Source organism: Panthera pardus, unplaced genomic scaffold (assembly GCF_024362965.1).
Source record: "Panthera pardus isolate Hobbes unplaced genomic scaffold, ASM2436296v1 HiC_scaffold_7, whole genome shotgun sequence".
NCBI classification, from domain to species: Eukaryota; Metazoa; Chordata; class Mammalia; order Carnivora; family Felidae; genus Panthera; species Panthera pardus.
In genome coordinates this window covers 22,875,474-22,897,995 of record NW_026527002.1, presented here as the reverse complement: position 1 = coordinate 22,897,995, position 22,522 = coordinate 22,875,474, and the positions used below count along the sequence as shown (strand labels likewise).

Below are 22,522 nucleotides of genomic sequence, written 5' to 3'. Positions count from 1 at the left end.
GCCAGCAAGAGAAATGACTCTGTAAACACCACTTCAGTCAGACTCTGATACCAAATATAGCATTATGTTAGATGCATGTAGGCATGGCCTCAGAATGTCCCACACAGTTAATCTCAAAGTCCTGCATATCAATCACACCTCCTTCACATACCTGGCCTGGAGCCTTAATGGGATTCCTCCTCGCTATTTCAGTGATAGCTTACTTCCTCTGTTTTTTTCCAATTGGCTGATCATTGTGCCAACTTCTTCAAGGAGCATTTTCTTACCTAAGCAACATTGTAATGTTGTAATATATGCTGACAGTTCATTTATACAGCCCTTTTTGTTCCAAATGTTTTTATGTTCAATTACTGAAATTTAATCATCAGAAGAGATTGAATTTTCTCTAGATCATACAGCTTTGCTTAAATGTTAAGTTAATAGTACATTACTGAAATATAAGATTTCAAAGGTTTAAAATTCAATATCAAGAAAATTCATTAAGCTTTGAACTGATCACCTTTGAAATCATAGATAAGAGCTGTGTAAATGGTCACATATAAATCACATATTTAATGAGTTCATTCGGAATTATAACAAACAGAGTCAATGATTGTTCATGATTATTCAGACAGTTTGTGAGCATTTTTCTGGGGGGTTTTTTGGGATTTTTTTTCCTGATTTCCTCAAGTTCTTGTGGATATGCTTTTAGGTTTTATTTTACAGCCTCTGCTCTCCTTAATGTTACGTTGTTAGAATTCCTTCAAGCCAAGTGATTCTTTTATCAGCATGTTGAAAACACTTTTTCTGTACCTCCATTTTTGTGGTATTAGAAATAGAGACCAAAGAGGAAAGACCAACCACTCTATTCTCCAAAGCGTCTCTTGTTTTAGGCTTTCAGTTTCTTTTGTTGACCACTGACTACTCTGTGCATGGGTTGTTTGTGTGTGTGTGTGTGTGTGTGTGTGTGTGTGTGTGTGTGTGTTTTAACTTCTTGTGTAAGGTACAAAGCAAATATTAAATATTATTTTTGGTTCTGATACAAGGAAATTAAAGGAGGTATGGGAGCTCTGTTTACCATTGTTTGTAGAGAAAACCACCAATTAAGTCATTCCAATTGGGTAAATAGCATCTATACTTTAACTGAACCTAATTTCTTCCTGTGATTCTGAAAACGAAGTTCTTAAGTTTTATTTAGTGAGTGGTTCAAATTAACAAACTATACATAAAATATTATATTACCCAATTACTGCTGTATGATAAAATTTCTATATGACAATTAGTGATTTTTGTTCTTTCTGACTGAAAAAAATTTTAAGTAGTATATGTAGCTTGTAGCTCAAATAAAAGACTTACGGTAAAAATAAAACTTAAGTTTTATTTAATACAAATATACAGTCCAGTTCATATTAAATGAAAGGCAATCTCCTGAAATGACTTCTGCTACTCTTTAACTAAAAGAGCTTCTTTGCCTGAGGGTGTTTGTGTGAGGGTGTGTATTTGCATATAGTCGATTTACAAAGTGCCAGGGTAAGGAGGACTTTTCCTTCCTTTGGATTCCCTTCACACCAAGAAATATGTCGTGTAAGCTGAAATAAACCAACTTGCTTGCTGCTTAAATGTCTGTTAAGTTTTGAACTAAAAAGAAAGAGCTTTTTTTAAATCATGAATGTTTTTCTTTTCTGTATTCTTTATGTTTCGTAATTAGTTATAACTAGTAGCTATGGTGGCTCCAGTGAGAATTCTCCAGGATTTGGAGTCAGGAGTAATCTGCGAGTTCACACACAGACTCCCCAGCAGTTTGACCACAGGCCAGTTTCTCTACTTCTCTGTAATGAGTAATGTAATACCTGATGGCAGGGCTAGAGTGGGGAACAGATGAGATAATATGTATGAAGAATTGAGTGTGGCTCCACACCTGAGAGGAGCTTTTAAAATGGTACAGATTATGGGACACCTGGGTGGCTCAGTTAGTTGGGCCTCCGACTTGGGCTCAGGTCATGATCTCCTGGTCAGTGAGTTCAAGACCTGCGTCGGTCTCTGTGCTGACAACTCAGAGCCTGGAGCCTGCTTCGTATTCTGTCTCCCTCTCTCTCTCTGCCCCTACCCCGCTCATGCTGTGTTCTCTTTGTCTCTCAAAAATGAATAAACATTAAAAGAATATTAAAAAATGGCACAGATTATCTACAGCAATAGCAAAATAAAGTCTTTCCAGGTATAAAAATTTATTTATGTATGTATGTATTTATTTCTAAATGTTTATTTATTTATTTTGAGAGAGAGGGAGAAAGGGCTGCATGCTGTCAGCACAGAGCCTGATAATGGGTCTTGATCCCACGAATCATGAGATCATGACCTGAGCCAAAATCAAGAGTCAGACGCTCAACTGACCAAGCCACCCAGGCACCATCTAAAAGTATGTTTAAATAAAAGGAAAAGATGAATCTACCAGTGTCGAATAGCATTCAAAAGATTATTATATACACTATCTGAACTTCACTGAGAAAATGGCCCACCTATTGTACTACACTTAAAGGAAAACAAAAGCTGTTTTAAGAGGAGAGCATTTACCCAACTTTGATTCATCCCCATCAGTAGTCACATGCAATGAAAATTCATTATAATCTTTCCACAAGCAGTATTTCTTACATTTCAAAATCACACCTAAAAATTCAAAGCAGTGAATGCTTCCCCATATTCCTGAAATATTTAAAATGAATTTTAGTTTTTTGTATACTTAATCTGCTACTACACTTAATCAGGAGTATTATTGTGTACCTAACTTATACAAAAGTGGGCCTTTGGTTGGGGCAACATCATATAAATATAGAGCTGCAGAAATACCCTTCTTGCTAGAGAAAGCTTTAATTTGGTCCACCTCCCAAAAAAGTATTTTTTGGCTTATTTTCATCCAAATACTTATTACTAGAATCAGAAGCTAGAAGTGGCTCTCAATTTTGATATGCCTCAAAATTCCCAGGTGTAGTTGTTAGAAAATGGCTTTCTGGTACCCATCCCGAAAAGTCTGATTCAGTGGGTCTGGAATGGATCTTGAGAATTTGGATTTCTCTCAAGTTCCCAACTGATGCTAATGCTGTCAGTCTGACGAATTACACTGCCCTGCTCCAGGGCTCATCTCTTTAACCACTCGCAACTTGTTAGTGTATTAATGTTACAGTTCTTGTCAGACATTTTATAGAGATGATTGTTCTATATACATGGCTGTGTCTTCTTTGCATTCAAAGATTCTCAAAGAAAATCAAAAGCCAAAGTGGCTATATTAATATGAGACAGAGTAGATCCTAGATCAAAGAATATTGACAAGGATAAAGACCATTTCATAATAGTAAAGAGACTGATTCATCAAGAGGACACAATCCTAAAAGTTGATGCATGTGTTAACAAAGCTTCAAAATATATGAAGCAAAACCTGATAGAACTGCAAGGAGAAATAGACAAATCTACAATTATAGTCAGATATTTCAACACCCCTTGCTCAATATTTGACAGAAGTAGAGAGAAAATCAGTAAGGATATAGAAAACTTGAACCCTGTCAACCAACTTGACCCAATTGACATGTATAGAACACTCCATGGATCATTGTACATATCCTTCTCAAGTACACATGGAACATTCACCTGTGCGGATCATATTCTGGGCCAAAACACAAGCTTTAATAAATGTAAAGGAATTTAAGTCATACAAACTATGTTCTCTACCACGATGGGATTATATTAAAAATCAGTAACAATGATGTACAGAAAATCTCCAATACTTGGAAGCTAAACGACTTCTAAATAAGGGAAGGGTCAAAGAAGAGATCACAAGGAAAATTAGATCATATTTTCAGTTGGGAAATGAAACTACAACTTGTTACAATTTGTAAGCATAGCTACCGCAATATTATTAGGGAAAATTATAGCACTAAATAAATGACAATATTAGAAAAAGAAGAAAGGTCTCAGATCGATGGTGTCAGCTTCCACCTCAAAAAAACTAAGAAGAGGAGATAAACCCAGAATATGTACAAGAATGGAAATAATGAAGATCAAAGCAGAAATCAGTGAAATAACAGAAAGAAAAAGAAAATCAGCAAAACCAAAACCTGATTTTTTAAAGACTAATAAAATTGATAAACCTCTACCCAGACTAGAGATCAGGACGAAAAGAGAAAAAATGAAGAATTCCAGTATCAGAGATGAGAGGTAACATCACTGCAGATTCTATAAACATTAAGAGGATAGTAAGGGAATATTCTAAACAGCTTATGCAAATAAATTCAACAATTTATATGAAATGGACAAATTCTTTGAGAGACAAAGACATTCCCAGATGTTACTACTGAGAAATTCTTTTCTGAAGTTGGAACACAGGGTCATCAGGGAAGAAATTTTATAACAACTCCCTTGAGCAGAAAACAACTGAGTAAAGCTGGCTATTCAGTAAACCAAAAGAACACAATAGCCCTTGCCACACACTGCACATATAATAACTTCACCTGGTCTTACAGCTACCACTGCTCTTTGTAACATTTGGCCCCATTTTCCTTTTATACTTGACCTGAAACTTTTGCTCAGAAGGTGTGCCCTTTTCTTTTTGTAGTGGAGCATACAAAAATGATGATGCTATTTCCCAGAAATATGCTTTCATTTGCTAAGAAAAGGATTCGAAAATAAAGTTGAGGAACATTGCCAAAAAAGCAGAACAAAAGGACAAAGAAATGGAAAATAGAAATAGGAAAACAAAAAAGAGGTCCAACATCCAAGTATTGTGAGTCCCAGAAACAGAGTACAGAGAACAAAGGACTTAATTTTTCACATTGAAAAAACCCAGAGGGTGCCATGAAATGAATGAAAATAACCCCCCCCCCCACTGCCCCAAGCATGTTGTGAAAGTTGACAACATTGAGGACAAAGAGAACATAGTACAAGTAGCTAGAGATCACATGTAAAGGATCAGAAACTATAATGGCTTTGGGTTTCTCAAAAGCAATGTGGGAATGGTAGTGGAACAATGCCTTCAGAATTCTGAAGAAAAATAGTCACCAATTAGAATTCTATACCAACCCAAACTATCAGCAATGAATGAATAAAATAAGAATATTTTCAGACATGCAAAGTTTCAAAAAGTTGCCTCCTATGCCCCCTCTGTCAAAAAGCTACTTGAAAACATGCCCCCTCGACATGAGAGGAAAAACAAGATGGGAGACAGGAGATCTGGTGCACAGATGGGGCAGAGGCAACCTCCATGAGGAAGATGAAGGATGAGCCCAGGATCCATTGTGTACAACATGGGAGCAGAGAAGCCTGATTCAAAGTCTAGACACACTGAGTGCTGCGATCACCAGGATCTGTACTGGGAGTGTACTGTCTTTTTAACCTGAAGATGTTATGGCAGGTGAGCCTAGCCCAGATTCTTTTCTGTATTTTTTTTTCTTCGATCATGTATGAATGAAGTTCCTACTTTCCTCTCCATGTCCTGCTGTCTGGTCATCTGAGGATGCTCATTTCCACCTCCACCAATATGTTCTTCTGTGAGCTGGAGGTGTGACACAGAGAGCTTAAAAACAGAAGGTACAACAACAACAAAAACAAACAGCCTAATTCAGTAATGGGCCAAGGACTTCAGCAGACATTTCTTCAGAGAAGGTATACCAGTGGCCAGGAAGCACATAAAAAGATATTCAGCATCACTAATCATTAGGAAAATGCAAATAAAAACTATAATGAGATACCACTTCATACTCATTAAGAGGGCTATTATCAAAAACACAGAAAATAGTAAGTGTTGGCAAGGCTGTGGAGAAATCAGAACCCCGTGTAGTGCTGGTGGGAATATAAAATGGTGTGGCTGCTGTTGAAAACAGTATAGCAGTTCCTCAGAAAGTCCAACATAGAATTGCCATACGATCCAATGATTACGCTTCTAGGTGTATACCCAAAATAATTCAAAGCAGTATCTCAAAGAGTTATTTGTGCACTCGTATTCATAGTAGTATCATTCGCCAAGTATACACCAACAGATGAATGGATAAACACACTGTGGTATATACATAGGATGGGACCTGATCCAGCCTTAAAAAGGAAGGAAATTCTGACACGCACAACATGGATGAGCCTTGAGGACATTATGCTAAGTGAAATAAGCCAGTCACAAAAAGACAAATACTGTATGATTCCACTTATCTGAGGTACCTGTCTTCACAAAGACAGAAAACAATGTGGTAGCCACCAGGGGCAGGGGGTACAGAGTTTCACTGGGGAAGATGAAAATTCTGGAGATGGATGGTAATGATGGCTGTACAACAGTGTCGATGTACTTAGTGCCACAGGGCTGTCTGTACATGGCAAATTTTATGTATATTTTGCCACAATAAAAAACAAAAACCAGAAGATAGAGAGTAACCCACACCCAATCACAGTCCTGCCAGATGTCTGGTTCTTGGTTGGCATTACAGCTGTGACAACAGCCCAGAGGTGGCAAGACCTCTGTTTCTCAGGACTCTCTCAGCTGCCCTCTGACTTCTCCAGTAGAGGCTCTTGTAAATCCTCAAAGAACCTGAAGCCAGACTAGGCCCTTGTGGCATCTTTCTTCCCCTAGCTTTCCTTAGATTGGTCGGTTTGTGCTTGCTATGCAGTCTCCCCAACCCAAACCCAAGTGTTGTCTCAACGGTAGAATGTAGATGGTAGAGCTATAAAGAAAAACAAAGGAATGATTATCACAAAAACAAGGTAGTGGTCACCACTCATAGGAAAGGAGTGAGAAACAGTTGGGAAGCAGGATTCTGTAGTTTTCAAGATACTAGTCATGTTCTGTTTCTGAACCTGGGAGGTGGGTACATGGACATTTGTTGTGTTTGTTCTTTTTCAAATAAAATTGTATATATGCATTCTTCATATTATACTTTCATAAAAAGAATTTTTAAACTATTTTAATTATTTAATCGACATCAGAATAAATGTAGCAGCAAGTATGTCATACTCTTTTTTTAAATTTATTTTGAGAGAGAGAGAGTGTGCATGTACATGTGAATGGGGAAGGGGAAGAGAGAGAGAGGGAGAGAGAGAATCTCAAGCATGCTCCACGCTGACAGCACGGACATGGGGCTCGAATTCATGAACTGTGAGATCATGACCTGAGCCAAGATCAAGAGTCAAAACACTTAACTGACTGAGCCACCAAGGTACCCCAAGTGTGTCCTACTCTTTAATTTCTTTTTAACGTTTATTTATTATTAAGAAACAGAGACAGAGCACGAGCATGGGAGGGGCAGAGAGAAGCAGAGACACAGAATCTGAGGCAGGCTCCAGGCTCTGAGCTGTCAGCACAGAGCCTGACACAGGGCTTGAACTCACAAACCGCCAGATCATGACCTGAGCCGAAGTCAGACGCTTAACCGACTGAGCCACCCAGGTGCCCCCTAACTCTTAAATACATAATAGCTCCACTTTTCAGTGTTGCATTGAACTTCTTCCTTTCATGAGTTTGTATTTTAGTATGCTTCATAAAAAAGCAACAAAATTACTTTTGTTGGAAGTAATTGCTTCAGTCTCTTGGTATGTAAATCAGAATGCTTGGCCTTTCTTTGCCATCCCACACTTCCACTTTGGCTCCCACGGATTTTGTGTTTATTTGGTACCAAAGACTTCTTTAGGTAAATCAGTTATATTTGAGTTTGTGATTATAATTGATCAAAAACATTACTTGTAATAAACTGTGAATGATTTTTTTTCAATGTTTGTTTATTTCTGAGAGAGAGAGAGCACGTGCATGAGTGGGGTAGGGGCAGAGAGAGAGGGAGTCAGAGGATCCCAAGCAGCCTCCACACTGACAGCAGAGAGCCCAATGTGGGCTCGAACCCATGAACTGTGATATCATGACCTGAGCCAAAGTCAGATGCTTAACCCACTGAGCCACCCAGGTGCCCCAAACTGTGAATGTTTTTAGATTGAGCTCTTAAATATAGACATCCTACAACTACATATTAATTCTACATATTTATTTTGGGAGTTCTTAAATCATAGATTAGACCCTCCTTTCTCCATGTGTTTTGTGCATGCCGTATTTCTGAATGTTTCATATCCATAACAAAATTAAGTGTTCCCTCCTTTGTGTCACCACCAAATCCAGTACATGTTAATATATCTGTACCTAACGCTTCTATGGAAATTTGTTTATCTCTGTTTTCCATTAGGTGGTGAGCTCCTTGAGAGCAAAGATCAGGCCTTATTCCTTATCTTTATCTCTTTATTGCAAGATCACATTTATCATATGGCCAAATAAGAAATATTTTATTTGGGGCAGAGGGAACAACCTGAACCAAACTGCAGAGGCCTGAAGAAGACATACTCAGGGAGTAGAACTGTTCCAATGTAGCCAGAGCCCTGGGGGACCTGCGGTGGAAAAGAGTGGTGAGACGCGAGGCTGGAAGGATGGGCTGTGGGTAGATTGTAATGATCCTTGACTGCCACTTTGAGAAATCTGAACTTGATTCTGTCGACACTGGTTAGCAACCGCTGATTTTTAAGTAAACCATGACAGGCTGGAGCTGTGCTTTAGAAAATGGACTCTTGTCAGCATCCGTGTGTTAGATGAAATGGAGAAGAGAGTGGGTCAGGGGAGCCAGTAAGAGGCTGACTAGAGCAGTAGAAGGAAAGACACACTGACTTCGTGTGGGTGCTTCCTTTTTTTTTTTCCCCCCCTGAAGCCACTTACTGTAATACGTCTACATTCCTAAAGACATTTTGAGAGACAGGTAGTGGATGTAAAATTTTTCGGAAACTAGTTTTTTTTCATTTATGACATTGTGACATTTTACTTCAAATATGCACAACGAAGCGTACTTTTTAGGCCTACACACACATGCCTATATATGTATATACATATGTATATATTGATATGTGTGTGTGTAGTATTTAAATATATCTGCTCAAAGTTTTGATAGCTGTCATTAATTACAAATTTGATCCTTCTTAAGACTAGTTTTCTTAAGAGCTTGTTTAGCCTGTTTCTCTGCTGTATTACAATTTTCATTTTCATATCAAGTATTCATATTCACACAACCAATAAGGTTTTTTTAAATTTTTTTAATGTTTATTCATCTTTGAGAGACACAGAGAGATGGAATACGAGCGTGGAAGGGGCAGAAAGAGGGAGACACAGAATCCGAAGCAGGCCCCAGGCTCTGAGCTGTCAGCACAGAGCCCGACACGGGGCTTGAACTCACGAACTGCTAGATCATGACCTGAGCCGAAGTCGGACGCTCAACCGACTGAGCCACCCAGGAGCCCATATGTGTATTTCTAACATTAGTATCAAATTTTAGTGCTACTTTTTTGGAACCAGACAATAGTTACTTGATAATGATTGGTTGTACATGAAAATTTTCTATAGAGAAATTTATCCCAAATTGTGCTAATCTAATTCTCCATATTTTCAACCTTGTATCTCAACATGTCCTGACCTAGTCATTTTCTTCTGCTTCCAAAACCACATTTGCTCAGGTGCTCCTTGCAACAAAACCCAACCAGTTGCCCAAGATAGAACCTTCGAAAACTCAGGTTACATTTCTGACCCCTCCACACCTAAATCTGGCCTGCTCAGTATCCTGGTATCTATCCACAGAACTTCTGTCCATCCATACTATCCTCGCCCTCAGTTGAACGCAGTCATCTATAGCCTGACTACTGCAACTATTCTTCCTGTACTCCAGTCCTTTCTATACCACAGCCAAATTGATTTTCCGAAGTGCAAGGCTGTTGTATCATCTTCCTACTTAAAATACTTCAGAGAAGTAGACTTCAAACCTTTTGGCCTATGGCTCACAGTGAGAAATAAATTTAAAGTCATGACCAAATACACACACACACACACACACACACACACACACACACACACTCACATTTTGTGTTTTCTGTTCTATCCTATTTTGATCTCTTTTGTTGAACAAGTAAAGCTGGTTGAAACCTATGAAAATGATTTCAGAGCTAACTAATAGATGAGCTCCTATGGTGTGAAAAGCACTGCTTTTTTGGATTCTTACCTTCCAAAGGATAAAAACCGACCTCTGTAACAAGAATGACGGGGCTCTTTGTATTCTGCCATCTGCTCATCTCTGTAGCCCCAACCCTTGGCCCCTGTCATTTGATGTCCCAGCTTTCCTGGACCCAGATAGTCCCAGAGTGATGCTGCCCTCCTTTGCCTTTGACTACCCTTCCCCTTCTCCACCCCCACCTGCCTCATTAATTCTGCTAGTCCTTCCCATGTCGGCGTCAATGTCACTTCCTTCAGGAGTTGTTACCCTGATTGTATTTATAAAGTGTTTATCATGTACCAGTCACTGTGCTAAACCCCTCACCTGGATTTTTTTTAAGCTCCAGTTTTGAGAATAGGTGCTCACTAAGTATTTGTTGGATGAATTGATTTCACATCATGCCCCTGCGGTTGTTGTTTGGGACTGGAATGGTATGTATTTAATATTATCTCTATGTTAGAATCTCTACAGTACTTAGAATCTACTTGTGAGCATTTGTCTCCATATGTTTTCTGCACTGATGGCCAGTGGGTCATCTGTGGGTACAAGTGCCATGAGGGATGTAATGATTTCTTCAGGCTTGAGAGGAAAGTGCAGTCTGCCTCCTGTCACCTGAGAGTCTTAGGAGGAGAATGCCATAAGATGCTAACAACTGCCTCAGTATTTTATGTTGTTAATTCATTTTCTTTGATGGTTGCTTTTGAAGCCTAGTTTAATCTAGCAATTCCTATTATTAGAAGTACACTGAATCAGACTATAAATGTTATGCAGCCATGATCAAGGAAACTTACAATTTTAATCTGAATAAGGGTCACAATACCAAGTCACAGTACATTACCCATAATATAAAGCCAGAAGGTAAATTGGTTGAAAAATAATGACTCTACTTTGCTTTACAGTCAGTGAGTCTGAGCCCTTTATAGCCTGGGAAACAGAATGAACATGGTAAATAGTTTCAACTTTAGGTAATTATTACTATTTACAAATAGTAATGACTCACAGCCTTTTTAATAGTCCTCGAAAACCATTGTAAGATAAAAACAGCCCACATTTTCTCAGGCTGAGAAGTTTTCTAACAATATCAAATCTATCTCAGATGGACACAGAAGGGTCTGATAAATTCTATTCTGGCTGACCTGAGGACATTTAGTGCTCTTCTGACCGTATATGTTCTTGAATAAGAAAATAAAATAGCCCACACAGCTCCCATTGGTAACAATAAACACAATTTCCAAAATGATTATTAGTACTTTTTTTAAAAGGACACTGTTAACATATGAGTTCCTAAACTGATATCAACCAGTTTCTAAAAGTCAATAACCACTTAGGAACACATAATTTCTTGGCTCTGTTCTTTAGAATGCGTGCATATCACAATAAATTAAAATTTTAATGTCACATTGTAACTGTTCATTTCATATCATCTCTTTTTAGACATTTGTAATTCTGTGAATCAACAATAAAGTGGAAGTGAGAAAGCTCAAATAGAAGTGAATTGGTTTAGTAGTCAGGAAAACTTAATTCTAGTCCATATTCTGTTTTTGAATATCAGTATGACCATAGGCATATCATTTCACCTGTTTGCATCTCAGGCTCTTCATCTATAAAAAGGGGGAGGTTAAAATCATAGCATGACCATTTTCAAAAGGATTTTCTGTGATTCTAAATTAGCATTAAACGAGACCTTATCATATATCAATGGGAAAACCCTTTGTCAATTTAAATAAATTTAACAGATGGTTTTGTCTCATTTCTCTAGATTTCTTTCATATAGGGGATGTAGAATCTCCGAGGTTTGGAAAACATTTCAAAAATGGAACAAAATCCAAATAACCAAACTACCATTCATTGACTTCAGAGTATCCATGTTTCTATAAGTGCATGATCCATCAAATTTACAAACCCACTTACTGAATCCATGATTTACAGGAAGAGGAAAAATGCTTATTTATATATTCTGTGATTGAGCTTTAAGCCTCAGAAGTCAGTCAAATTTCTGTTGATCAGTTGCTTCCTGATCTGTGGGAATTAGGAAGTTTGAGAACAGATGTGAGTACCAATCAGAGCAAATCTAGTTGGATCCTGTCAACTTAGAGGCTGCTCCACTTTTAGAAAAACTTCTTACTGAAGGAAAATTTACAACAGAAAAACGGACATAAGTGTACATTTGCTGTCTTTTCAAAAATTGAACACATCCATGTAACCAGTAGCCCAATCAAGAAACACACCAGCATCCCAGAAGCCCCCATTGTGCTCCCTCTCAGTCACTCCCTTCCCCAAAGGTCACCACTCTCTTAGCTCCCAACAACATAATTTAATTGTGCTTGGTTTTGGACCTTGCATAAATGAAACATTACTCTAAGTACTCTTTTGTGACTTCTTTCACTCAATTTTATATTTATATATAGTGTTGAGTGTAGTTGCAATTGTCATTGCTGTAAAATACTCCATAACTAGACCACCCCCCTAATTTATCCTTTCCAGTTTGGGCTATTATGAATATTGTCATTATATACCTTATTTTATGTCTTTTGGTGAACACATGGACCCATTTCTATAGAGGAGACTGATCCATTTTTAAATGTAGCCTTTTGTGATACTTTGGCATATAGACTACCCATTATTGGAAGATTGGGTAGAAATTATCTTTCTAAGTATCAAAAGGCATGATTAATTTTAGTTCAAACCAGCCTACTTTTTTCTCTTCTCTCCCCAAGACATACCCGTTAAGATAGGAGATGAACAGAACATGTCTCCTCTGCATGAAGAGGGACAAGTTGAACAGAGTTGGGAAACACTGATCCTAAGCAACACCCAGGGATAGGAAGCAGTGGTTTTTTTGCTTTTGCTTTCATTCATTAATACAGCAGCAGTTTGTGGGTAGAAAGAGCTTTAAATAAGGTAAACTTAAAGTTTCAGATTCACCAAAACTTCTCTAATGTTTTCTCCTTGCATATCACGAAAAGTTGACAGTAATTAGATCACAAAACCACCCACAAACTTGGTCACCCAGCTTTTATTTATACTTGTATTAGACAGTCTCCCCTTTAATGCCCCCAACTATGCAGTTCTGATGTGCGTAGGCAGACATTTCAAGAAGAAAATGCCTGCAGACTCCAGGGACGGGATAAAGGCCTAACCATTTCAGATCTTCTTCTTCAAGTTTCCTGAAGTGTTTTGTTTTGTTCTTTTTAACCACTTAGACCCCATGCCACAATAAATTATTAAAGGATTTGTAGTTCACAATTCATCCTCTCAGGCAATATTTCATTTTATTGTCTTAGTAACCCTCTGGGGGTAGACAAGAAAGGCTGTGTGTGAAAATGTTCTAGCTTAATTTGGAAAGTGCCATCCATTTGTAACTGATCTTATTATGAGCTGTTTATTATTTTTGTAACTGGAAATTTCCAAACTTCTTCCATCCCCTTCTTCTCACAATACTGCTCTTTATTTTCCCCCTTGGCGTGAGGGCGAGGCAGCTAGGAGAATGCTGCACTAAGCTTTCCATTGCTTGGAGCATCTTCTGATCCCCCTTTTAATTTTATTTTTTAGCCAGTAAGCACTTAATCCTTTTGATGGTGTTATAGTAGAAGGTGTTGGACTAGGCAGTGGCTTGTCATATGGCATCACTGGCAAATCCAGGCCTCCAGCTGTTTCTCTGTCTTCCAGGGCCGTGTTCAGATCACAGCACTAAGCTGGGGGCTCCCTGGGGGGAGAAGGTGCTAGTTACTCACACAGTTCCTCTGGCTTCCATGCATATCCATACATCTGAGGTCTGCAAAAATGCCCAGCATGCACATTACTTGGTCTTGAGGCATGTGGATTTTTGTTCCATATTCAAACCATGTGACCAAGACCACAAAAACTTGGATAAGATGATTCTTTTTAAAAACCATATTGCACAGCCACTCTGCTGCCCTTTGATGTGTGGACATTCTATCATTTGACTAGCTTCCCCTTCCTTTTTTTTTTCACTCAGAAATATCATTTGATCCGGGATTCTGAGAGAGTCTTAAATCTGTTCTCCCTAGTATGCAGCTTTAAATATTCCAGAGAGCAAATATTCTCATTTCGATTTTAGCTTACAGAACAGTATTACTGAAAATTGCCTCCACCCTTAAGCCACGTTGGTCTGAGCCCTGTGGGGGCTTGCTTACTCCTCACGACCAGATTTCTTGGGCTGTGAACATTGTCAATACTGTAGTTCACTGTCATTTGAAAAACGACAGTTTTATCTGAGTACTTCTTCCTCCATCACGCTAGTATTCACCTTGGCTGTTACAAATTACAGAGAGTATCATATTTTTTTTTTCTGAAATAAGTTAAATTGGGAGAAAATTCTATGGTATATTGTTTCATTTCTTAGACATGCTGCTGAGTCATTTCCCCTTCATAACTGGGCTAGTTTTCACCAATACCTTTAATTACATCAGTTCTTTTTAATAAAACTCATTTCTTACTGACTTTCGCTCTACTTAATAAATTCTTCCTGGTGAAACAGGACCTTACTGGGACAGCATAGAAAATGACCCCTTATTACAGCTGAAGGTGGGGTGCATTTTTCTATCTCATTTATTTCTCATTTCTATTAGCAGTGTACGTTTCTTGTTTTTTTTTCACTGAACTAAATTGACTGAAAGCTTTATCTATTACATGGGCTGGCCTTACCTTATGAAGTAGAATTCTTAATAGCTTGTACTGTACATTAAAAAAAAAGATCTTTGATAATCTGAATAGTATTTTAAATGACACTTTAAAAAAGCTCAAGGAGAATTATTTTTATAAAGTCTAATTATTTTATATTGTGAGTAATTGTTCCCTAATTATCTATCTGTATTTTTTTTTACTGATGGCTTTCTGATAGCACACAGTTGTAGCTAAACACATAGAACAACAACAACAAAAAAGGAGACATTTTACTGAAGAATATACAGAGACATTTTCCTTAATTGTGCCTGGTGTAGGCTTCAATGTAAGATTCACTTTTATTTGCCTTCACTATACCCTCCCTCAATCCTATTCTCCCTATGCCCACCCTATTCCCCTCAGTAACCGTGTGTAATTCACAGTTATATCTCTGTGCTAATAATTAGTCCATTAGCGGCACTGTTTTGGTTGGGTGTTACCTAACTGTGTAGCTTTTTATGGAGCTTTATTTTAAACCCAATGTCATCTCTTCTTAGCACATCAGTTTTCTTCTCGTTTTGACAGATCTGTCCCTCCCCACCTGATCCTGGTACACCACCACCCTGTCCCATCACACCACGCACTGATTAAAGGCAAATCCCTTTTGCATTCCCTTCCTACACCTCTACTCCGGGATTTTGTCAGCAGAGTTAGCCTTTAGCTTAGCCAACGTAGGGATGTAACAACACACAAACTTAAAGCAAGGTCCCCTAGTCTAGAAATCTGTCTTCCACTGGTCCTGTCCTGTAATGCCTAAATCATACCTATATTACCTGTTGCTCTACTTTGTATTTAGGCATTAAGGGCTGCTATTAAAATGTAAATATCATGAGAGGGCTAACCCACCTACGTCTTAGCTCGAATTTGTTTCTTCCTGTCTTCCTTCCTTCCTTGCTCCCTCCCTCTCTCTCTTTTTCTTTCTTTCACTACAGAGGCAATAATAAATCATTGGAATCTGAGAAAATTAAACATAAGATAATTGATATTGGGGAAAAGCAAGAGAAATAGAAAACCCTGGGAAATGGAGCTCACCCTAAAATGGCATTAGAGAATGCTGATTTAGGGGCATTAAAAATAATTAGGGTTGGGGGCAAAGGGGAGAAAAAGTGAAAAGTGAAAGCAAATGGTGACATCAGATAATGAAAAAGGGAGACCCTTAAAAAAGCAACTCCATCTCCTACTCAGTTTTGTTGGAAATATGCCTAGGTGTTATTCCTGGAAACTAGTGATGGTACTGCTTCAGCAGTTTCTCTTAATGGGCTATTCCATGCCACTGTCTTTATTACACTTAATTTACTATTGAATTACATTCCTCACCCCAAGCTTTGTCAATCCCATGACCCCTTCTTCTGCCCATTTATGCATGTGCTCTTGCTACTGGGTATTGGGTGTTGTGACACAAATTGACTATTCCAAAGGCTTTTCCTAACTCCCTTCTACCTTAAATTTTTCTTTTTATAGAGGGGGAGAAAAAAAACAACCACCAAAGCCAAACTGGTAGTCATTTTCCAGACTCCCTTGCAGCAGAGGGTAGCCATATTGCTGAAACCTCACTCTTCAGACATACAGGGATATCTGCCTTACAAGCTTTTGGGGAAACTGGCTGAAAACCTAATACAATTCTGAATGTGATCATTTGAAAAACAAATCTGAACTTCTTATGAAAAGGAGAGTCAATTCTGACAGCAACCCTATAAAAATATAGCATTATATCATCTGAAGAGGAAACTAAGGTTCAGAGAAGCTAAGCAACTTACCCAAAGTAACAGAGCCTATAAATTGTAAGACAGAGACCTAACACCAGGGCTTCCCTCCCACTACTTTGTGCTGCCTGTTGGTCACCCTTGTATAAAAGTAAGGTGTATCTACACATTTAAAAGTCACATCAATTAGAACTTCACTCATAAATCTGTTGAGTTGTTTCCCATTTTTCCAGGGTTGCAGCTTTATTCTCCAAGCAACTTGATTTAATTCCAACTTTAGTCTGATCCTCCCTGGATGCCCCCTGTCTGGATATTTGTGTGTGTGCGTTCTTGCCCAGAAGGCGTACTCACTTGCTGATCTGCTTTTTACTGTTTCCTTTGACCCACATTCTTTTCCTTTCTTGAATTGACCAGGGATAGAATCCATGCAACGGCACTAATCCTCAACCTGTCTTCTCCCGGGACCACAGAAAATGGGTGTGTTTCACTCATTTCCCCATTTTGCTAATAGGTCTCCTGCCATGTCTGTCCCCTTATCTTTGTATCTCCCATCCAAACACTCCTCCTAAGGTGATACAGGGGGAAGAGGTATATCTTTTTCTAATAGCAAATTTACTTAGTCTGGTAGGTAGAACAGAAGATGTGGCTTCTTGCCCCGCACTACCTTCATTTAAATTTGGGGTCGGGTCATTTATCTTCTCCATTTGTTTTAGTTTGGGCTACTTTCACAAAGTAGGCTGATGGCTTAAATAACAGAAATTTATCACAGTTCTAGAGGCTGAGAAGTCTGAGATAAGGTGCCAGCATGGTCTGTGGCTGGGGAGGGCCCTCTTTCTGGTTTGCAAATGGTCAATTTCTTGCTATGTCCTCACTTGGCAGAGAAAGAGAGCGTCTCTTTTTGTGTTATTTCTTGGAAGGGCACTAATCCCATTCATGAGGGCTCCACCATCATTATCTAATCGCCTCCCAAAGGGCTCACATCCAAATATCATCACACTAGGGATTAGGCTTCGACTTTTAAATTTTAGGATGGTGGGAACACAAACATTCCATCTATTGCACTGTCCCTTTGTCTTCCTACCTGTAAAAAGGGATAAATGCTATCTTTCTCACCTTACCTGAGAGGGATATTATGAGGAGGGCTAATCATTTACTTAAGTAAGTGGTTTACTTAAGTAAATTTTACTTAAGTAAGTGGTTTACTTAAGTAAATTTTACTTAAGTTTACTTAAGTAAACTTACTTTACCTAATGGGTATCTACTATGGAACAGGCATAGTGCCTGAACCTGGAGAAACAACGATTATAAGGCAAGGTTCCTGCCCTGATTGCAGTGGTAGAGATAGACTTATAAAGAGAAAGTTTCAATTTATGAGAAGCACTAAAATAAAAATGTGCATAAGCTGTGGGAACTCAGGCTGGCAGTTCAGGAGAACCTCCATGTAGAGTTTGTGTTTAAGCCTCAAAAGACAAACAAGGGAAAGGAGAGAAAGAACATTTCAAGCAAGGGAGACTGCATTGACAGAGAAATGACCCAGAACCAAATGGCAGGGATGGCAGAGAGGATGCACCTGGTGCTATAGGCAAGGGCTGGGCCAGGACTGTGAGCCTCATGAGGGAGGGCAAGGATCACATCGTAATCATCTTTGTATCCATCATCTAGCAAAGTACCTGGCATCAAGGAAGGTGCTTAATAATTGTTCATTACATGTTGAATGAATGGAGGGCTTATGGGAGATCACACAAATACTTACAACACAAGTAGAAATTGGTGAGGACTATAAGGGAGATACAGATAAGATGTTGTATGAGAGTGGGGGGGCGGGGTGGGAAAGGCAAGGGTGTCTCCGTGGAGAAGAAGCCTGTGAAATAGGCCTTCATGGATGGATGAGGTTTATCAGCGTGGCTTCTCTTCTTCTCTTCTGTGTCACATTCTTCCATTCGCCAACCTCTTGACACTGGCTTAAGTTTCCCTCCACCCCCTCTTCTTCCTAGCTTCCTTCCTGGATTATTTCTTTCATCCTGTGTAGAAGCCCTTCCTCCTCTCTAATAAGCCGGAGGGTAGAAAGGCGTTGCTTGAGCCCTTTCACCTCTCCTCTGGAGGAATCTTATTGCAAAGACTTGGGATAGAGTACCTGGCAAACTTACATCTTTAAAGATCCAGAGCTCCGGGGTAAAGAAGGAAGGACCCAGAGGTCTTAAGCAACATTGAAATGAACAGAACATACAAATAGTAAAGCTGATTGGGTAACTTCATGAACCTGAAACCCAGAAAAACAGTTATGAGGATATACCATGGTGTTTTGGTTTAAAGTAATGTAATTTATGGATTACCATTCAGGTTTGAGAGATCTACAGGTATGTGGGTCTAAAATGTAAGAATTAGTTAAGAGATTGACAGGAGAGCATTTGGGCCTAACCCTACACCAGCACATACTGCCTTTAAGGACAGGGGAGAGAAAATAGCAATAAAGATACAAACAAAGGGGGAATGTTAAATCCTACCGTGGCATAATTAAGCAATACATGTACATACATATATATATACCTGTGCACACACGTAAAGGATTACAACAAGGCAAGGCTATGATGAACATGCGGGACTATTGGTGTCCAGTATCCATTGCAACAAATCCAAAGTGATCATACTTTCAAAAGATCAGGAGACGGGGAGTTTTAAAACAGTGTCCTCTGAAAGTAGGAAGGGAAGTTCGTCTCCTGCCTCAAAAAATACATGTAGCTACCCACACTTGGTTTAAAAGAGATCATTAGTTTGAAGAAATAATTAAGAAATCAAATAATAAGCGGGACACCCTAATACCTTCACTAACAAAGAAGACGGCTCTAGCACGTTTTCTGGTCAAATACATTTCTACTAAATACAGAAACTAAATAAGGAGGATGGGCTATATTCTAGGATCGCATAAAGAAACTGTAGTTTTAAAAAAATCCATTTAGGGGCACCTGGGTGGCTCAGTCGGTTAAGCAGCCGACTTCGGCTCAGGTCATGATCTCACGGTCCGTGAGTTCAAGCCCCGTGTCGGGCTCTGTGCTGACGGCTCAGAGTCCAGAGCCTGTTTCGGATTCTGTGTCTCCCTCTCTCTGACCCTCCCCCGTTCATGCTCTGTCTCTCTCTGTCTCAAAAATAAATAAACGTTAAAAAAAAATTAAAAAAAATCCATTTAAATATTTAACAAAATATTATCATACATGCTGGAAAACGTCAATATGCATCCAACGAGATTTGAAATGTTTATCATGTTTTAAACTGTTGAGCATTGGATAGGAAAGCACAGGACTGTTTGGCCACACTGCTCAAGGGGCTGGGAACTAGTAGGGTCGGACCCAAGCTGTCAGTCAGCATGGGCTGGTGCTAGGAGTCATCTCTGCCACCTGAATTTCCTTCTTTGCAGATCTCTGCTCTTCGAAGAGCAAGGCTATATACAAACTCAAAAAGGCAATAAATAGTTTCTTGGCAAGAGTAGAAACCATCATGTTGATGTTTATTCTTCCATTTACTTTGGTTCCATACATAAATTATGCTGAGAAAATAGTGGCATCCTCCAATGGGCAATGACCTCATTTTAGCTGTATCTTCCTAAAATGATATCCGAAAAACAAATCCACCTCCCCTCTAAAATTGCTTACAAAGAGTAGATCTTTTATCATTCTGAAAGAGTTCATTCTTACTTGCAGGTTGATGATAGAACTTCACCTAACTTCCCAACTTCCGTTCTGTTAAGCATGTTATTACAAGCCATGTTCAACTTGGATTCTTTTTTTAATGTTTCCTTTGATTCTTCTGTTTCAGTTTTTTAAAATGCTTTGTTTTTGAGAGTTTTCTTGCATTTCCTGAACCGTCAGAGTGTTTCAAGAGAAACACTGAGCTATTTAGGCTGCAGTTGTGTGTGTGTGTGTGTGTGTGTGTGTGTGTGTGTGTGTGTTTAAATCCAATGCTGCCTGCGAACAAACGTTGTATTGTATATTATACGGAGCTGCCTCCTCTCCTTCTTGAACAGAGCACCTGGTGTTACTGGTTTCAAAGAATATTTTGAGATTGGCAGTTGGAGTCTCTTCATAGAAGTGTAACGGCGCTTCCCAGAAAGCTTGAAAAATGATATTCAAAGTGAAGGAGAATAGAGAATAGGTGTCACCCTCTAAAAGAATAGTAAGCAGCCGCAAGAACCTTCATTCAGAAAGGATTCAGAGAGAAAATGGAGACGTCTGAGAACCAGCTTTATAGCTCCGTGTGAGCTTAGAAGATTGAGTAGCCTCTTGAAACAGGGTTCTGCCTGATCTGTCTGCCAGCATGTTTCTTGTGTGAAAGCAAAACAAAACAAAACCAAACCAAGGCTTTCTGCTTCAGGCAGTATCCCAGAAAAGTTCCATTCAAAAGCTAGAAATCGCACAAGTTTTCGGGCAACTTGGAAAGTGTTGCCCAAAACTCCTGCCTATTAAAAAGAAAAAGACTGGTGGAATAAAGAGGTTTCACAACAGATCTGGCCTCTGGTGGGAAGGCTCTTGATACACCATTTTCAAGTCTTGATTTCATAGCCACCAACCCCCCCCCCCCCCCACTTCCTCTCCAGTGCACATACAAGATTAGCAAACCTGCTTTGAAGGTTAAAATGAAAAATATTCAAAGTCAATTCCATAAGACATGAGGTACTTTCCTTATCTTGCTCTGCATCCTAGAGCTCACAAATGTTCCCTGCAGCTGCTCACCGATCAGAAATCATTTTGCAAAAGTCAAACTTTTATTCACCCCAGATATGGGATAAATCAGAACCAAAGGAAATTACCTTCTTGGAAGTCTCCTTCACAAATGGAGTAGGTACCTCGACTCCTTTTCCTGAACATGCTTCCCATAAAAGTAGGGGCTCTGAATCTTGGATTGCACATCGATAAATAAACTTATAACAAAGTCGTGGGAAGAGTATCAGACTAAGGCCTTGACCACTTAGAAAGACTTAGAAGCCTGAACTGTGAGTATTTGTTTTGTGTCATCAGCTTGCATAATAATTATGGTGATTTATTTTTCTACAGTCTTTCTTATGAAGCAATATCCTTTATGATCAAGTACTCAGAAATTCATGCATAAAGTATATTTATTCCTCGGAACTGGCAGATATGAAGTGAAATAGATTATGAGGAATACAATTTTTCTGGACAACATTGTTATAAAAGCCATTTTTTATTTGTACCTTGCTTATTCAAAGCAGGCCAGGGAATAGTACAAATGAACCAGTAAAAGCCTAGCACATGTACATGGCCACACATGAAGATCTATGTGCCATTTTCATTTTCAAAAGCCAGCATATTGCTTTGATAAGGTATAGAATAGGTAAAACTAGACAGTATTAATCTTATCACTCTCTAGCAAGTGTTATAATATCTAATTAACTTATCCATAATCACATAGTGAGGAGCCAAACCTATGTCTATTAGACCCACTTCTCCATTTGGACTCAGCAAATGTCGGTAGGTAGGCAGAAAAGCAGGCACAGAGGCAGACTAGCAGGAAAAAAAGGAATCTTTTCATTGCCTCCTAATATGACTGCCTTCAAGTTAATTATCTATTGTGCAAACAATCTTCAGAGAAGTTCCTTCACCATCACTGGCTATGCACTCTGGAATGCCATAGTCTTTATTACACGATCGACTGTGTACATCCCAAAGGCATTCCAATAAATTGCACTTATTTGTCATAAAGACATTATCATAGAGGTATCATAAAGACATTAAGTTGACTAAGAACACTTACATTTTGGCACATCACAATGTAGGTGACACTTGAAGTCATAGATGCCAGAGGAATAAGGAAAATATCTTACATATTTTTAGGTTTATATTTTGTTGTTATTTATTAGCAGATGTGGACCAAAAAAAAACCATGACAAATGGAGGGTGGCTGTAGTGGTTGAAAAGGTTGAGGTGATGGGAGTTAGGTTGGGTTAGGTTAGGTGAGGTTAGGTCATCAGACCAGACAAAGAAGCAGGGTAATTGGGCTGACCAAGGGGAAGGGTGGGAGCAGAGCTGCTGGGAGCTACAGCGCTGAGCTCTCGGGGTGACACCGTGGCTAGGCGGAGACCAGAGTGTGCAGTTCCAGGGAACTGGTCCA

General features: G+C 39.0%; 1 protein-coding gene across 14 annotated transcripts in view; it reads left to right on the top strand.

Annotated features, from left to right (window-relative positions):
• STAU2 (staufen double-stranded RNA binding protein 2) overlaps positions 1-22,522 on the top strand; it is a 306,645-nt gene that overhangs the window by 244,014 nt on the left and 40,109 nt on the right. The gene's annotated exons all lie outside the window — the stretch shown is intronic.